General features: G+C 39.1%; 1 long non-coding RNA gene across 1 annotated transcript in view; it reads right to left on the bottom strand.

The window, feature by feature from the left end:
* Window positions 1-5,269: 5,269 nt before the first annotated feature.
* The window catches only part of LOC142149979 (uncharacterized), a 108,036-nt gene continuing 95,517 nt past the window's right edge, over window positions 5,270-17,788 (bottom strand). The window contains exon 3 of the long non-coding RNA XR_012690951.1: window positions 5,270-5,418. This is a non-coding gene — a long non-coding RNA (uncharacterized LOC142149979). The remainder of the gene's footprint in view (window positions 5,419-17,788) is intronic.

The following is a 17,788-nucleotide window of genomic DNA, read 5'->3' as shown; positions in this document are numbered from 1 at the left end:
ACCAGATAAATCTGTAGTCTGAGAGAGAGGTAAGTGTGAGGTTTAGGTTGGAATCCTGTGTGTTCCCTTACAGTAAACTTCCAAGTTCCGAGTGTGCAGAGTGCGGAAAGGTAGTTAGGAGAAGTATCCTGACAAAACAGAGATGATATATTGTTTGATTGTGTGGATATATGATACAATATTAAATCAGGGACTGGCTAGAAGTGGCTATTCCTGACATACACTTATGTCCATTTGTTTATCACCAGTGGTGCACTCTTCGCTCTGTCTAATTTCTTGTTGTCTAATTCCTTAAAATTATCTCTATCTTCAGTTTTACAGTTAATAGCAAATAGAGCATAAAGTAGCCCAGACAAAATAAAATAGCAATACATTTGTGAGTGTATCATATAAAGTATGCATGCAATCTGAAATGCTTTGAAAAAAGGTATCTAGTCATGGGGTATCATTGGAAGCTCAGGTTTATAACAAAAATAAAAACTTTGACATATAATTGTAACTGTAAATAGCAACAATAAAGGCAAAACAGGTTCAATACATTGGGACATCTGTCTCATCTAGAAATCCCTTTTATTCCTTTTGTTTTGCTTTTATTTAATTTTTTTATTTTATACACAGTATAGTTCTACTTCAATGTAAATCTCGTATGAAAATGTCTGATAATAACACATCAATGTCAAATGAAAACTGACATTTGCCTAGGCAGTGATCAAGCAAGAGTTCCCAGATCCCATGTGCTTGGTCACCCATTGAAACATCAGATAGGTGACAAGCATGAAAAATATTCACTCCTTGGGCCCGCGCCATTAAGGCACACATACTGAGCGCACTGTGCATTTGTTTTAAACTGAACAGAAATCGACTCTGCATACTCCAAAGTTAACAAGGAACCAATCTAAAGATACGTGTGTTGTTTACTACAGGTGTAGGTTTACTACTAGACCAGACACTGCAGGATACACACGATGCCTATGTGGAATATAAAATGTCAACAACAAAAAAATAAGCAATTAATATTACCTGTCAATAATAAAGTTATGTATGATTATACATGAAAATTTAAAAAAAAAATGTTTTTTTATGTTTTTATTTTTCCCTTTGGAAAACAATTATTAGGCTGTCCTTAATGTCTACTGTACGTAAAATACATTTTTACAGTTGCTCCTGATTGCAAACACATATTTTTGCATACATACTCAGCACTAGTACTCGGAACGTAAACTAGCCCCTCAGTTGGAGCAAGAGATATGGCAGAAAATCAGTGTACTTCTGTGTGTGCCTGAGTTTGACTTGGACGAGGCTGCACGGGAACGGCCTTACTGGAAAATGTCTACGTGAATCTGCCTATTCCCCACCCTGATCACCCCCCTAAATCATAGGCTGTAGTAAGTGTTGTTAGTGCTCGAAGCTGAGGTGACTGCATTATTTTGCGTATTAGCCAGTTCTGAGCATGTGCAGCGTGATTTATGCCAACGATACGCACAAAACCAGCAGATACATTCCTTAATGACTCAGGCCCCTTGAGTTTACATTTTAATTTGATTATTAACACAACAAGCATCTTGCTCTATTAACAGCAAGCATTGTATTTCAAGAAGCAATTAGCATCTCCCTGAATTTAATATACAGAATACGCATTAAAACCCCCCACATCTAGTTTACTTCTTATCAAGGCCACAATTTCACCACTGTATTTGACTGGGGAGACTCTGGGCCTCATTAGAGTTCTTGGCCCAGACTACTGCCCGAAATTCCCCAATTATAATTCATGATTGTAATACATTGGCTTGCCTTTCCTAGAGATTTTTTGAAATAAAAACAATTTTCAATTTGGTATGACTATTCTAATATGTAACTGCTTTTGATGTATAGTAGGAAAACCCATTAATGTGTATTTTACCAAATTATATTACAGTTCCAGTGCTCAGTAATTTTTCTCAGACTCTGCTTGCTTATTGGGCAATTACAGACAGGCAGATATTTAGTGATTAGTACCATGTCGTGATCCATATTTGCATCTACAAATGCATCCATGACATTTTTATTGTATTAAATAACACTAAGAGGACATATATTTGAAGATATGTTTTATTGCTTGCCATAGATTTGTCATTACATATCCACTAACTGCATTTATTTAAAGTTAAATCCCAATATAGCCACAAAGGTTTATAACCACCCCACAACCAATGAAAAATACTGTACAATAGTCTTGTCACGCTTCTAACACCATACATACTTATAATGAGTCAATAAGTGCTAATATGCATAGAATTGAATGTGACTCATAATATACATCATTGCAATGAATATGTAATCAAGTGGCTATCACAGATTTGGATAATTGCTTCCTAGACTCTCAATATCTTTTTTGTGTTAGAAAAAGGTACTATTAGTGTTACATTTTATGATGAAAACCTTTAATACATAAAATATGTGCAATACATATGATAGATGTGGTGCAAACAGATACAGGGAATGTTATTTGTTAAACATGTACTTAAATACTCATAAAAATAATAATTTACAGCTACGAATGTGAACATAAAAGCAAATGCACTGCTAATAACCTATTGCTGACAATTTCTGTTCATTGATTGTCATCCAAAATTGCAATATATGGGTTCAGATACTTTTTCTGTGTAATTTATGATTGATGATAAAGCCTGTATTGGTTATTTCAACACTTATTAGCTGCTGAGTGCAACCGATTTGTGTTTTTAAAATGAGTCAATCATTTTATTAGAAATTCTAAACATTGCTACTTTTTCTTGAAACTTAAATGTAATAAAATATTGAGCAAGGGGAGAACTGTTTCCTTGAAAGCATTTCAATCAGAACACTGCTACTCATTTCTTTTGTCAATGGCTAACAAATATTCATAGAGACAACATGTAACAACTTGAGCGGGATATGTGTAATTGTGGAGAGGTCAAATGTCAAAATATGGTCTATGAACAAAAGTTATATCATGTTAAGTCCTTCATAAATGGTAGGTTTACTCTTCTTCGTATCTAGGCTATTTTTTTTTTTTGCTGGGCGATAGTTGTACTGGCAATAGCTTATTTATTTTTCGGTTTACCCCATATAATTTGATATTGTTATTTTTAAAAGTAATGATGAAAATAGGAAACATTGACTTTACCAAATATTTTAACAAATTAAACAGCTAGTGCTCCTGCTAAAATTCATTCCAGCAATGCAGTCATACATATCATTAGTAATAGTTAAAAAACACTCCAACATACATTCAATTACTCCTGTGTGTGTTGATGCCATGTTGGACAAATGGCAAGGCCCGAAAACAATAAAGCATATTTCTCGGAGTAGATATTCCATAGCAGATTTTCTAGCTCCTTATTGCCTTTACAGATGTTCTGAATATACAATAATAGACTCCAAAAGTATTAGTCTAGAGGTATAGAGAGAAGTTTGATGGCACACTCATCAACAGCAGTGTTCCGCAGCTACCTGCACCCACAGACTTCTAAGAGCCTGCATAGTGAGGCCCAAATAGGGCTTCACTGCGCATGAGCTAGCTCCTGAGCATACTCAGAAGGGCAGAGTGCAAACTGCATGAGGATGGATTCCATCTCAAATCCGACCCCACCTTTCAAATTCCTGGTAATGTATGGTAATGTAGTCTTCCATCTCTCTCTCTCTCTCTCTCTCTCTCTGTATATACACACACACATTTATATATATATATATATATATATATATATATTTATGTATTGGATATATATGTTAACCTGAGGCAATAAGGTGACCTTATTTAACTGTATGCATTACTTGAGTACCTCTTGTGAGTTATAATAACAGGTTTAGGCATTGCCTAGATGTTTGACCTTTTTGACCTTACATAAATAAGTTTAGAGAATAACTACTAATGTGTTAGCACTTATATATTTGTATATCATTTGCAGACTCTTAGCCTTACGATCTCTTAAGTTTTAGGTAACACAGAAGCTGGAGGGGAGATAGGGGAGGGGGCTTTTTTTTTAATCTTAGAACATAAATCTCTTTGTGTTACGGAGAACTTAAAGGTGTTAACAACCTGTTGAGGTATATCTAAATTCAAATTCCAGAATCTACGCTATTTATCACACTTATCTGTAACTCTTACAAATTATGTTTATGTAGGATTCAGATCTAGTTTAACTTTCCTCTAAGTGTGTGTCTTTAGCAAGTGTCTGCTATGAATTATAGAATAATTAGATTTATATAAGAGTTCAACAGTGTTAGTACTCTGTCTTTATGTCTGATCTTAGTCTGCAGTACCTCTGTGCTACCAGAGGTGCTGCTCTTATACCTGGCAAGTTTCTCCCTGACTGCAAGGGGTTAAGCCCTCATCATCAGATCAGGATCATGATCACCTGTTTCTGTCCTTCTTACGACTGCATTTTTCAACCGCCCAGTGTCAGTTCGTTTGTCTTTGTCTCTGCTGCTGATCTTTCTGTGAAACTCCTGTTTGGATCCTGAGCTTCTCTCTGGTATTTGAACCCTGCATTGTTCCCATGTTTTGCACTTCATCTTGTTACTCCCTGGTATTTTGTGGCTCTCTCAGCTTATGACCTTGGCTTGCCTGACCCTGCATTTGCCTAATCCTCCCGTGGATCATTCAGTGCCTCATGCCTCCTGGATAACCTGTCTCTTCACCCACAATCCTTGATTAGGTGGCATACAAGATAGTGGAAAAGTATTCTTTCTGTCACCTGTACCTTGACCAGCTCCTCTTCTCAGCATCACTTAAAAATCTCCAGTCTCCTTCTTTCTTCTTTCCACTATTTCCCCTTGCCTGAGATTTCCCCCTCCCCACATGGCATGGTGTGTGCCACACAATGAAGTTTGCTCAAACTTGATCTAATCCCATGGCTGCTCTCCCAATTGACATGTGTATTAATATTAGAGATGCTCACTGACCCCCGTGTTTTGGTTTTGGATCTGGATTACCCTCATGTTTTGGTTTTGGTTTTGCAAAACCGCCCTTGCGTGTTTTGGTTTTGGTTTTGTTTGGTTTTATTTTGCAATTTGTTAAAAAAAATTACATTTATTTGGGCTAAAATAACATAATTTAGGTATTATTTTGTAGCTACATTATTATTAACCTCACTAACACTAATTTCCAGTCATTTTTTATTCAATTTTGACCACCTCCTATGTCACAATATGATTTTCATACACTTGAAAAGAAAAATTGCTGCAGTTCTTGCCAGTGATAACAAAAAGACCATTGTCATGCCTGGGCATAAGACCAAAAATCCACCTCTTAAGTGTGGAATTATTTTTACACAAATCCTGGCAAGAGTTGTCTATCCATTTGTAGCATTTTTAAAGCCACACTCAGTAGAGGTAGGGACCTTAACCATCTGGGATCCTCATCCATGTTTCGTCATTTTTCAGCGAGTTCTTGGAAAACTGTTGGGAAAATCAGAAACAACAAGCAGTCCAGCATAATCTACCTCCCTTCTCTCATGTACATCCCAGCACCTGCAATCTTCCCCCCAACACCTTCATAATCAATATCCCCTGAACCAACAATTGCCAGTTAAACAATCCTTTGCAAGAGGAAGCAAGAATGAAACCTGTCAATGAGGATATGTCATTTCTGATTACGACCCCAATATTGGTCAAGCATTACAGCGGGGTTGAATTCCATCACATTTCCTGTATTGCACACACTATCAACTTGGTGTTACAGAACTTTTTAAAAAATGACATGCAGGAGATGCTGTTTGTGTCCAGAAAAACTTAGGGTCAATTTCTGGTTTCTGCAACAGCATTTAGGAGAATGCAGCAGCTGCAAGAAGACTAGCATTTGAGGGGAATATACTTTAGTCCAGCGAAGTAGTTACCTGTGAAGAAAGTGCAGACACGGCTAGCTTGAGTCAAGTGATTGCCTTAATAATACATTTTGAAAAGGTGCTACAGAAAATTATAGTGTGAAATAAAACAAAGTAAATGTGCTAACTATATTTTAATTGTAGATTAAATACTTAATTTTCTTCGCAAGGATCCAAGACTTATCAACATCTTGTTTGGACGTCTTCTCCTTCAGTTTCTCTGCCAACTGCTTGTTGTAAAAAAAATTGCTTTCCCAAGACACCCACTGGTGATGCAGATGAGTCCGCATAACATTTTGATATTTGCTCTGCTGTAAAAGAATTGCCCAAAAATCGTGACAGCTCTGCCTTAAAATCAACTAGTAATTCCATTTGGAAGGCCATTATCGGCAATTACATCATACTACACAGACTTCTATGATGGTGGGATGAATTAGTATTGTTTGAGGAAGATTATCACTAAACCCTGCCACCTCTCCTGTTTCGGAGTGAGCTATGGTACAATAAAATGTAACTGCAGATTTAGACCAAGACTGTCAGCCCTATTATTTCTATTTCAGCAATTACAATTAGCAATGGAGCAATGGAGCTCTTCTCTTTGGGTGTTACCTATATAACGCAGCCCAACTGGCCTGCAAATTCTACAGACAAGCCTGTAGAAATCTCCCACACATCCCCTTCTAAAGACAAAGTGTCATCATCACTTGGTGTATCACCGGCCACACTTGGGCTGTTCAGGCACACATCAGCAGACCTGCTGAAAGGGCCCCTCTTTTGGGTACACAGAATGCTCACGATTAGACATCCCACTGTTGGATGGACTCTCCACAGGGATTGGTGTCATTTCTGATTCTGAGCAAACATTATCCTCTAATGCCTTACTGTTATCTTGCAGCTCGGCTTTGACGCATAAGAGTAGTTGTGCACCACTTGTAGGCACGGTAACATTTTTGGATCTGCCACTAATAGAGAAATGTGAAGGCCTCATTCTCTCTTTGCCACTGTATGTGTAGAATGGCATGTTGGCAATTTTTTTTTTATCGGCACTTAACTTTTCCTCAGTTACACTTCTTTTTCGCTTCAACACAGTAAATGTTTTTTTGGTGTGTGTTTTTTTTACTGATTTCAAAAGACTGTGTAGTTTGATATCGCCTTTTCCAGATGAAGTACTGGGAACACTACCATCAGGACTGGTGACAGAACTTGGTTGCTGATTCTGCTCGTATGTGGACTGCTTTGAATCCATTATGAGACCAAAGCACTTGTAGTGCTACAAATTTTTTTAGATACTGCTGACAAATATGACTTTTGACAGCCAGAAATATTAATGCAAAAGAATGGGGGACACTTGGGAGTGCTAAATATAATTTTTTTTACTCTGCTGACAAATATGACTTTTGACAGCCAGAAACATTAATGCAAAAGAATGGGGGATACCCCAAAAGCACTTAAGAGAGTGCTAAAAATTATTTTTTTAGACTGCTGACAAACAGGACTTTTGACAGCCAGAACTATTAATGCAAAAGAATGGGGACACCCCAAAAGCACTTGGGAGTGCTAAATATAATTTGTTTAGACTGCTGACAAATAGGACTTTTAACAGCCAGAAATATTAATGCAAAAGAATGGGGGACACCCCAAAAGCACTTGGGAGTGCTAAAAATTATTTTTTTAGACTGCTGACAAACAGGACTTTTGACAGCCAGAAATATTAATGCAAAAGAATGGGGGACACCCCAAAAGCACTTGGGAGTGCTAAATATAATTTGTTTAGACTACTGACAAATAGGACTTTTAACAGCCAGAAATATTAATGCAAAAGAATGGGGGACACCCCAAAAGCACTTGTAGGGCCAAATATTGAAAAAAGAGACACCTCTATCCTTCTCTCTTCTCTATCAATTGTTATCAGAATTGTAAACAGAATTGTTATCAGAATTGGATGAAGAATAAGGTATATTCTCTGTCCATGCTCTAATCAGCCTGTGACTACACCCTGCTCTGTCCCTCTGTCAAATGGCGATGGATTGCTGTGGAGGCGGGTATTTATGTATTTCAAATATCGCGAGAACCGAGCTCCGACGACGTCACGATGACGTTCGGCCTCGATTTGGAATCCGAACGGGCGGGAGAGTACTGAGCCTGCTCGGCTCGGTACTCGGATAGGCAAAGTTCGGGTGGGTTCGGTTTTCAGGGAATCGAGCCCGCCCATCTCTAATTAATATTGACATGTTATTTTGAACCTGTCTGTAATGTAACGTGTGTCTTATGCTGACATTCTGGGATTTTTTTTTCTGTATATCCTGTTTTGGAAAATCTTCAATAATATTTTTTTTCAAAAAAACCAAAACAACTCCAGTCTCTAATTTTTACCCCATCCTGCATTGATGCTCAGTCTCTTTCTATATCACCACACTCACAAAAACTGTCATGGCCTATTGTCTCCAGCAATCCAAACCCCAAAGCTCACACTCCTTACAGACCCACCACCTGCAAAAGTACTCTTGCCCAACCAATAGCCAAAAGAAAATTTTGCTCTAACGCTGATTTCTTCCACTGCAAATACACATCATGTTTTCTTACCACACTACTCTCTTTCAAAAAACAAAACCTATTTTAAGTACATAATATCTACCCAGTCAACCAACTCCCTTGCAACCTTGTATGTACTTGTTATCTTTTTATGTATAATTTATATTTTTGAATGATTTGTTTTACTGTCTGTCCAATGTTGCAGAGTTTTGTGCATCCTTACAAATAAACAATGATTATGATAATGATCCCTAACTCCTGTCTAGTTACCAAACAATGCTTCCTTATTATTCCTCTAAATATTAAATAATAAGAATACCAACACTAACTTATTTTTTTGTTTTTGTTAACACATAAGACTACCTATTACATCATAACAAGGAGCAGACATACAGAGCTGTCTTTCTCATAGACAGAACAGCTCTGACAGATGGGAGATGGGTCTGGCTACAGAATTTATTTCCAAATAGATTTTTACAGTTATGTAAATGCGTTCAGAGGTACTCTGATGCCACCAGGAATTAACTCTCTGGTAGTATCAGAATATCCACAGGGCAGGGGTGGATTGGCCATAGAGCCTAATGGGACTTTTCCAGGTAGGCCGGGGGGGTTAAAAAAAAAAATCCTACCCCAAATGGGGGGCGGAGGTGGATGCCGGCAGGTGTGGGGGGGGGGGCAGTGGGGTGCTGGGTGTCTGGCCCCTCCTCCGAGACAGTCACCTTCTGTACCGTGGCCGCGGATCTATAGATCCGTCCCTACCTCCCTCCTCCAATCTCAATAGTGCTAGATGTCACATTGGAGATGCATCATGTGACAGATGCCGTCCCATGTGGGCAGACAGGGGAATCTCTAACAGCTCAGCAGCTCCTGTAAACAGGTAATGCGTGTGTGTGTGTCTCTGCTATACTGTGTGTGAGAGAAAGGGGGGCTGCTATACTGTGTGTGAGATAAGGAGGGCTGCTATACTGTATGTGTGTGAGAGAGAGAGAAAGGGGGACAAGTTATACTGTGTGTGTGATTGAAAGTGGGGGCCGTGCTATACTGTGTGTGTGTGTCAGATAGAAGGGGGGCTCTGCTATACTGTGCGTGTGAGAGAAGGGGGCCCCCTGCTATACTGTGTGTGTGTGTGAGAGAAGGAGGGCCCTGCTATACTGTGTGTATGTGAGAGAAGGGGGCCCTGCTATACTGTGTGTGTGTGTGTGTTACAGAAGGGGGGGGCTGCTATACTGTGTGTGTGTGTGTGTGTGTGTGTGTGTGTGTGTGTGTGTGTGTGTGTGTGTGAGAGAGAAGGGGGGCCCTGCTATACTGTGTGTGTGTGTGTGTGTGTGTGTGTGTGAGAGAGAAGGGAGGGCCCTGCAATACTGAGTCTGTGATTGAAAGTAGGGGGCCTGCTATGCTGTGTGAGGGAATGTGGGGGGGGGTTCTTAATATAATGTATGATATAAGGGAAGGGAAGGGTGCTCTCTTAATAGTGCAATGGTGGGGGGTAGGCTATTAATTTAATGGGGGAGTTTAGGTGGGGGCTAGTGGGTGCTATTTTATTTGTGGGATGATGGTTGGGCAATTTAATTTATTGATGGGCTATTTAATTTAATAGTGGGGCCTTTAAATTAGGATGGGGTGACGGGACCTATGATTTAATGCTGGGGTGGTATTAATTGAATGTGGGGCTGAATTTGAGGAGTAGGGCTCTTTATTAAATGGGAATAATAATTATTTATTGCCGGAGATGGTTGTGGGAAATGGTAATGTTAAACGTAAATGATATTAATTTTTGCTGGGGTTAGTTGGAGGGAAATGGGTCTATTTATTAAATGTGTATGCTATTGATTTAATGCCGGGGCAGGTTGGAGGGAAATAGCTATATTTATCAAATGTGAGTACTATTATTTTAATGTTGTGGCTGGAGGGAGGCCTAATTAGTAAATATGGATGCTTTTGACTTAATGCTGGGGCTGATTGGCATTTTCTAAATTTTATGTGCTCATTATATTTTCCATATAGGTCCTCCAGCATTCCAGGATTCAGACAAGCAGCAACTGAGCTAAAGACACCAGCAGCCACAGGGAGTGAAAGTGACAAGAACAGGTTGGAGAGAGCAGAACAGTCTGCCAGCTGTCCTGAATCTGGTGGGGTAGTCCCAACTTTGGGTGACTCTCTTGCTTAGTCAAGATTTGGTCTGACTACAAGGACAGTTGAGAGGTAAGTCCCGCTTAGCTGTGTACTGCTCGTGATGACAGAGCTGCGTGTATCTAATAGTAGTGCACATAGTTTTGCCTGTGTATTTGCCTAAAATGTATCCAAAATGATAACCCTCCCCTCTGTCTTAAGTGTCCCGGGCCTCTCAGAGCCTTTTTCCAGCTCTGGTGATACTTCATTGGTTCTTGCATTGATTCCATTGCCTGCCTTCTACAGTGCACTTGTCCCATTCCCAGATCACTTTGTTGAATATATACCCAGCCCCAATTACACTGACAATATCATTAATACTGCTTCCTTTGCACTTACTATATCACCAGCAAACCCTTGGAATACCTCTCCCCTTCACTTATGCCATTGTCTGCCAACCCTCCCTGCACTGTTATGAAGTCAAACCAATCCCCCAATCACTGGGCACATTTAGGGATAATACACAATTGTTACAAAAGAAGTGCTTTCCTGCAGATGCTTGAAGCATTTCACCTTTGTGGTGATCACATTGGATAGCCAATATTTATAAGGATTATTTTTAATGCATTTTTTTGCAACACACAGTACACATTTATATATTATATATATAGAGAGATTTGACTGATAGTTTGCATCTCATGACATCAGTGAAAGATGCAACAGTGCATGAGGTGCTCATATACTGCTCTGGCAGACTGATCAGATAAGATTTTGCTAACATGTTTCATAATGGTTAAATTTATTAAACAAAGAAAGATATGTTTCTTTGAAGGGAATATAGGAAGAATGTGTAAGTAGGCAACTAAACCACTTTGAGCACAGAGGCATAAACCAGTTGCAGATAATGCAAAAGGATTCATGTAATTTTATAACTGCTTATCCCTGCTTTAAATACTGATATAGACCAATGAGGGCAGAGAAGCCCTAGTGCCAATTAGCCACAGGAGGCTATTAATGAATTATATATATTGCGCATGTGCCCGGTTGCCTATCATTCCAGGACGCGGAGCTGTCTGAAAGCCGGGATGCGGCTGGGGAAAGAATAACGAGTTGCGGTGGCTTGAGACATCGCCGCAGCTTGTGGCAAGTGATCGCTGTCAAAATGATCATATGACCATGAAACATAACAAATGGTTCCTGGCACATGCCATGTGATCATAGCTGTCTAGTGTAATATGATCACACATACTAAGCGCAACCTTGAGAACATGATAATACCTGCTGCCACTTATATACTTTGAGTTAGACATGTTCTGTAAATGTGCTGTTGGTGGTCTTGAGGAGGTTAAAAATTAAAGATCAGCATTTCAGTTGTAGAATAATTTACTGCAGCAAATGGCTCACAATGGAATGAAATGCTTATTGCAATTAGCTCAAACATCCTATTCACAGCCATCATAATAACAGTTTAAAGGGGCTATCCATCTCTGGTCTACCCTGTTCAATAAAACATGTTTCTAAGAGTTGGCTTTGCTGTACAGCTCACAGCACCTGAGGACTCAATCCTTTCATAGTTCTCCAGTATGGCACTATGGAATTTCATCTATAGAGCTCTATTGAAGATCTATGGACAGATTGTACTACGGAAAGTGTATAATCGCTCTAATTGATCCTAGATATAACCCAATATCCTCTTAATTGTAAGCCATGGTTCACTACAATAATCTCTACCACATCTCTACCTCAATAGCTGGAAATAGATCAGCAAAGTATAACTCCCAACTGTGGGCCTGATTCATTAAGGAAAGCAAAGTAAAAACCAGGAGTAACTTTGCACCATGGCAAAACCATGTTGCATTGGAGGGGAGGTAAATTTAAAATGTGGGGACAGACTTATAATCGGGTTAGGACATGTCGTAGATCAACTTCAAATTTCAGTGTAAAAGTAAAACTATCAAGAGTTTGTGTGCTACATGAAAAAAAAGCCTGTATTTTCCTTACGTGTAAAGTAATAAACTAATTTGCACCCCTTGCATTGCAACATGGTTTGTCCAGGAGCAAATTTACTCTTTTTTTCAGTTCTGCTTTCCTTAATAAATCAAGTCCTGTGTATCTATTGGAAAACTTCCTTTGTATATCCTTTCTTCCAAATTGTCCCCGTCTTGGCTATAATATACAGACATTTATGGAAAAACTCATTGACTGTCACAAAAAAGTGTTTGTTTGGTGCCAAAATTGAATATAATAGCATTTAGACTTTGATTGTACATGTGCAAAGGGGAACTTTGACCTTCAAAATTTGAAAAGAAAAACATTTATCATAGTATCTGCCCTCAAGGGTCATTGAATCACTCAAATTGCCAAGCACATAAATGTAACTGTATTACATAAAGACTGTGCATATATTACAGCCCAGAATAACCAGAAAGGTTTTTCTTCCATTTTTATTTGCAATGCTTTGGATTCAAGATGCCACATTTCATTCAGTTTGTCACTAGTGACACTGGGAAGCAGAGAATATTAACATGTACTGCTTGTAGTAGTTTCTGTCTCGTTAAAATATATAGTACTTGGCAGCTCTTTAAGGCACATGGGCATTAAAATTTTGCATATAATATGTGTTTCTAACACTAGTTAAGTGCATGAAAATGGATATTAAAATAAAAATCAATGTTCCAAATAATACAGTACAAATTTGCATTTCTACATGTGTTTGACTTGAATTGCACTGCAATGCGTATTTTACTGCTTTTTGCTCCATTTCTGTGCAACTGATGCATCATCTGAATGGGAGTACATTGTAAAAACATTGAGATGCGGAACGTTTACATGTGTTTTCACTTTGCATTAGGCCTCAACATGATAGCAATTTTCTGTTAAAAAAACATAGATTGAACCTACTTGAAAATACATATAAAATGTATATTAAATGCATACATAAACATAATAATTGTAAACATAATGAGGTTTATAGGCATTTTTCTGTCTTTTAAAAATGCGCTGTAAAATCTTGTGTGTATGTAGACTAAGTATCTGGGACTTTGTCAGCCTTTGGGAAATGAGATCTGTCTCTGAAATAGCAGATGCACAATTTGTTCATATTAATGCTAATTACATTTAAACAGTTTTCAAAGTAACAACAGAAATAATACATCATGAATTAGGAAAGCAACGCACATGTCATGTATTACTTGTGCAGGACTATTATTTGACACTTTTCACAAGTCAGCTTTTATATACTTTCTTTAAGTAACAAATGTTGGCTTTTTGGAAAGGGTACACTGGTCTGGGCTTAGGACAGCAAAGTTGCAGGCTGTTCCTTCTTTTATTTAGTGTTTCCTAATGTTTGCTTAAAACCCTTGCTTAAAGCTGCGTTACCATCTACTGTAAAATTTTACTAACATTCTCCTCCACTTAGTGGGACTCCCATGGCTGCTACATGCAGCTGTTTGTCCCTGCACTCCTCAATTCTTTGAAAAGCACCGGCTGAAATCCAAGGCTTTATGAGTGAGAGTCAGACAATAGCTATCTTAAAACAGGGATGGGGACCCCTTAATTCTTCAGAAAATACAGCTAATTACAACTGTCAATGAACCCAAGTGATCTAGAGGTGGTTCCAGGAACTGTTTCATTAACTGACACCTTCATTGCAGTACATAGCCCTAAAAAGAAACATTATGTACGGTCCTCAAAATTGTTCTAATGTTGAGTCGAGCTTCATCAGGTAGTTGGTGTGAATGGACAGAAAAAAAGAGTGTTGTTGGGTATGCCAGGAAGTAGTTTATGTACATTTGGGGCATAGTCTGTGCAAATGAGTTTGGTTTATTTTGTTTAGATTTTGCCTGGATAAATCATGTGATCTCACTGCAGTGAAGTCAAAAGACCCAAGCAAAGGGCAGTCCCAGAGCAGCACAGTAAAGATCTACAGTATATCAGGTTTCTCTTGCTTACTAGCACTAGCAGATCCATGTCAAGTTGGATCTAAAAGAAGCAGCTCTATTATATTTCTGGCAAAAGGTGAAAGCGGTCAAACAATCCATGGAACTCAGGAAAGAAAGGGGACATCTGGACTGAACCTAATTTATGTGTAATATTTTTATTATATATTCAGTATTTGATCTAGAGATGCTCACTGACCCTCGTGAAATGGATTTGGTTTTGGTTTTGGATCTGGATTAGCTTTGTGTTTTGGTTTTGGCTTTGGCAAAACCACCCTCATGTGTTTTGGTTTTGGTTTTGGATCTTTATTTTTTTAGAAAAATTGCTAAAATATGCTAAAATCACATAATTTTGTTCTTTTTTTGATCCTACATTATTATTAAACTCAATAACACTAATTTCAGTTCAATTTCAGTCAATTTTGACCACCTCACAGGTCTGGCTGGATGGTAAGCGACAAAGCAATGACTCAAACACACGGCAGTTCCTACCACATCTAGGACACATTGGCACACATCAGTGCCAGAAAAGAAAAGTGGGGCAAGATGGAATAGTCCTTGGATCATGAAACCAGTTATGTTTCATTTGAGCGCTCCACCTGTTTCTTGGATAAGTGAAGTAATTCTACAGATAATACATGGCAACGAGCGCTGACACCCCCCGGAATGCGCGCTTTTATCAGACACGCACCAATCCAGGGTGCCAGATGTCAGGCGTGGTCCCCGCACCTTCACTCGGTGTCGGGGACGGGCGCTTGTCTCCGAGTCCCCACGTCCCATTGCTAGTCAACAGGACGAATGACGTACTTCCGCCAGGCGGCCGGGCACATACGCGGGGGTCCACGTCACGTTGCCTAGCAACGGGATGCTATTCCTCTCACCTGACCCCCGCTCTCCAATAGGCAAATGGTGCTTCCTATATCAGGAAGTCTCTGGCACCATTAGGGTGCCAGAGTATTGTGGAATGGTTCCCCTGCTCCAGCGTCACTTAGTGTTCAACTGCTCTCGGACTGACTTTCTGGTTCCTGACCCGGTTTGTTTGACATTCCCTACGGATCTCCCTTGGGCATTATCCTCCTCTTTGTCTTTGACTACGGACCATCTGACCTCACTTTTGTGTGCCTCCTCTGTACTGCGCAGCCAGCCCGGTTTGACCTTGGATCGCCTCACTACGTTCCTGCCTGATCCCTATACCGCCCTACCTCTGGTCAGTACAGCACCGTTTAACTGCACCACTTCACTGGTGGCTGACCCTGAGGGCCGCGACCTGCGTACTCCTGCAGCTAATTCCAAACTTCCTTGCGGGGGTCCCTGGTGAAGACCAGGAATGCGTTTAGACTCTGTGCCTCCAGGTTAGCTGTGCCAATACTAGTAAGTGGCCTCTACGTTAATCCGTGACACCAGACAATGCACTAAAAGGAGTCATTGTAATTCCCAGCAAAAAGCCAGTTCATCAGTGAGTTTCGAATCAGCCCCAATTCCCACAAAAGTATAATCTAGCTATGTACCTTTCATGTAAAGTGCAGATTACAAACATGATAGAGAAAGGCAAAAGGCCTCATTCTTTCTTTGCCACTGCGTGTGTAGAATGGCTTGTTGGCAATTTTAGTTTTCTCTGCAGATAACTTTCCCTGGATTACAGCTCTTTTTTTTTGACCAAGGTAAAAGGTGTTTATTTACATTTTTGTTTGCCTGACTTAAATACACTATGTACTTTTACATAGGCTTTACCAGATGACGTACAGGAATTACTATCATCATGACTGGTGGCAGCAGTTGCTTGGTGTTCCTGCTCTTCTGTGTACTGCTGTCAATCCATTTTGATAACACTGTACACTTTTTTGGGCAAATTTAGAAGAAAAGCCTGCAAGGACTAGTATTTGTATTTCAGCAATGAGAATTAGCAATGGAGCTCTTGTCTTTCGGTGTATATAACACTGTGTACTTTTTGGTGCAAATTCAGAAGAAAAACCTGCAAGGACTAGTATATTTGTATTTCAGCAATGACAATTAGCAATGGAGCTCTTGTCTTTGGGTGTATATAACACCCTACACTTTTTGGTGCAAATTTAGAAGTAAAGCCTGCAAGGACTAGTATATTTGTATTTCAGCAATGACAATTAGTAATGGAGTTCTTGTCTTTGGGTGTATTAAACACCCTACACTTTTTGGTGCAATTTCAAAAGAAAAGCCTGCAAGGACTAGTATATTTGTATTTCAGCAATGAAAATTAGCAATGGAGCTTTCTTTAACACTGCTACCACCGTCTTCTTTCAATTCTCTAACTTTGTCTGCCCAACTGCTCTACACTCTATCCTTCCCCTTCTGTAACCCTCTCTCAAATGGCGCTAGATTGCCGTGGAAGGCGGTATTTATAGATTCCAAAACTCGCGAGATCCGAGATCCGACAATGTCACAATGATGTTTTGCCTCGTTTTGGAATCCGAAAAAGAGCGAAAGTACCGAGTCGACTCGGCTCGGTACTCGGATCACTTAAGTTCGGGTGTGTTCGGTTTCCGAGCCTGAGCATCTCCAATTTGATCACATTTTTCTGTGACAGTGTTATATTACGTACTTGCCTACACGTTCCATTGAAAATTATAGATAGTAGCTCATAAAACCACATCCGAAATGCTGTTTGAAAAGTTCTTTAAGCCCCTTTCTAAAAACATGCACTATCAAATTTGTCCATATTAATTAAATCTCACTTATAAATCAACATCTTATTTTAAAAGTTTATTGCTTACTGCAGGGCACAACTGTGACTAGCCCACAATATATGAGAAACACCATGAACCTCTGTTATCCATAAGGTAACCCCCTTGCAAAATAAAAAGCATGCACCATGGTTGCAAACCTTGAGCAGATGGGAAATATCACAAACAGCCTTTGAGGGACAGAGTCACTATGCCAATCAATATCTAAAACACATATACAGTATTTATTTTTGTTGTTTCTCTATTTAGAACCATCAGTATAATTATTGAATGTTACTGGATAGAAATAGCTTAATGTCTTTTTTTTCACAACACACAATTTCAAGTCAGTCTTAAAAAAATCTCTGTTGTTTCACAAGAGCATCGCCCAAATGTTGACTCATTACAGACTTTTCACAAATTCCACTGGTTATAGATGGCAGCCTATGCCCATAGTTACCCAGTGGTCACTAATTTACATGAACAATTCAAGATTTTAAAGATTTGTCCCTGGAGTTTTATGTGCCCCAGATATGTCCCTATTTTTCAGTATTGGCAAAATACATGATACATTTCCTCTTTTCTCGAATGTTAGATGCATTTACTACCATCTATTCTTGCACTTTATAAGTTAATTACTTTTACTGAAGACTATTACTATTTCAAAACA

This window comes from Mixophyes fleayi, chromosome 4, assembly GCF_038048845.1.
Source record: "Mixophyes fleayi isolate aMixFle1 chromosome 4, aMixFle1.hap1, whole genome shotgun sequence".
Lineage (NCBI taxonomy): Eukaryota > Metazoa > Chordata > Amphibia > Anura > Limnodynastidae > Mixophyes > Mixophyes fleayi.
This window is presented reverse-complemented; position numbering and strand designations above follow the sequence as displayed.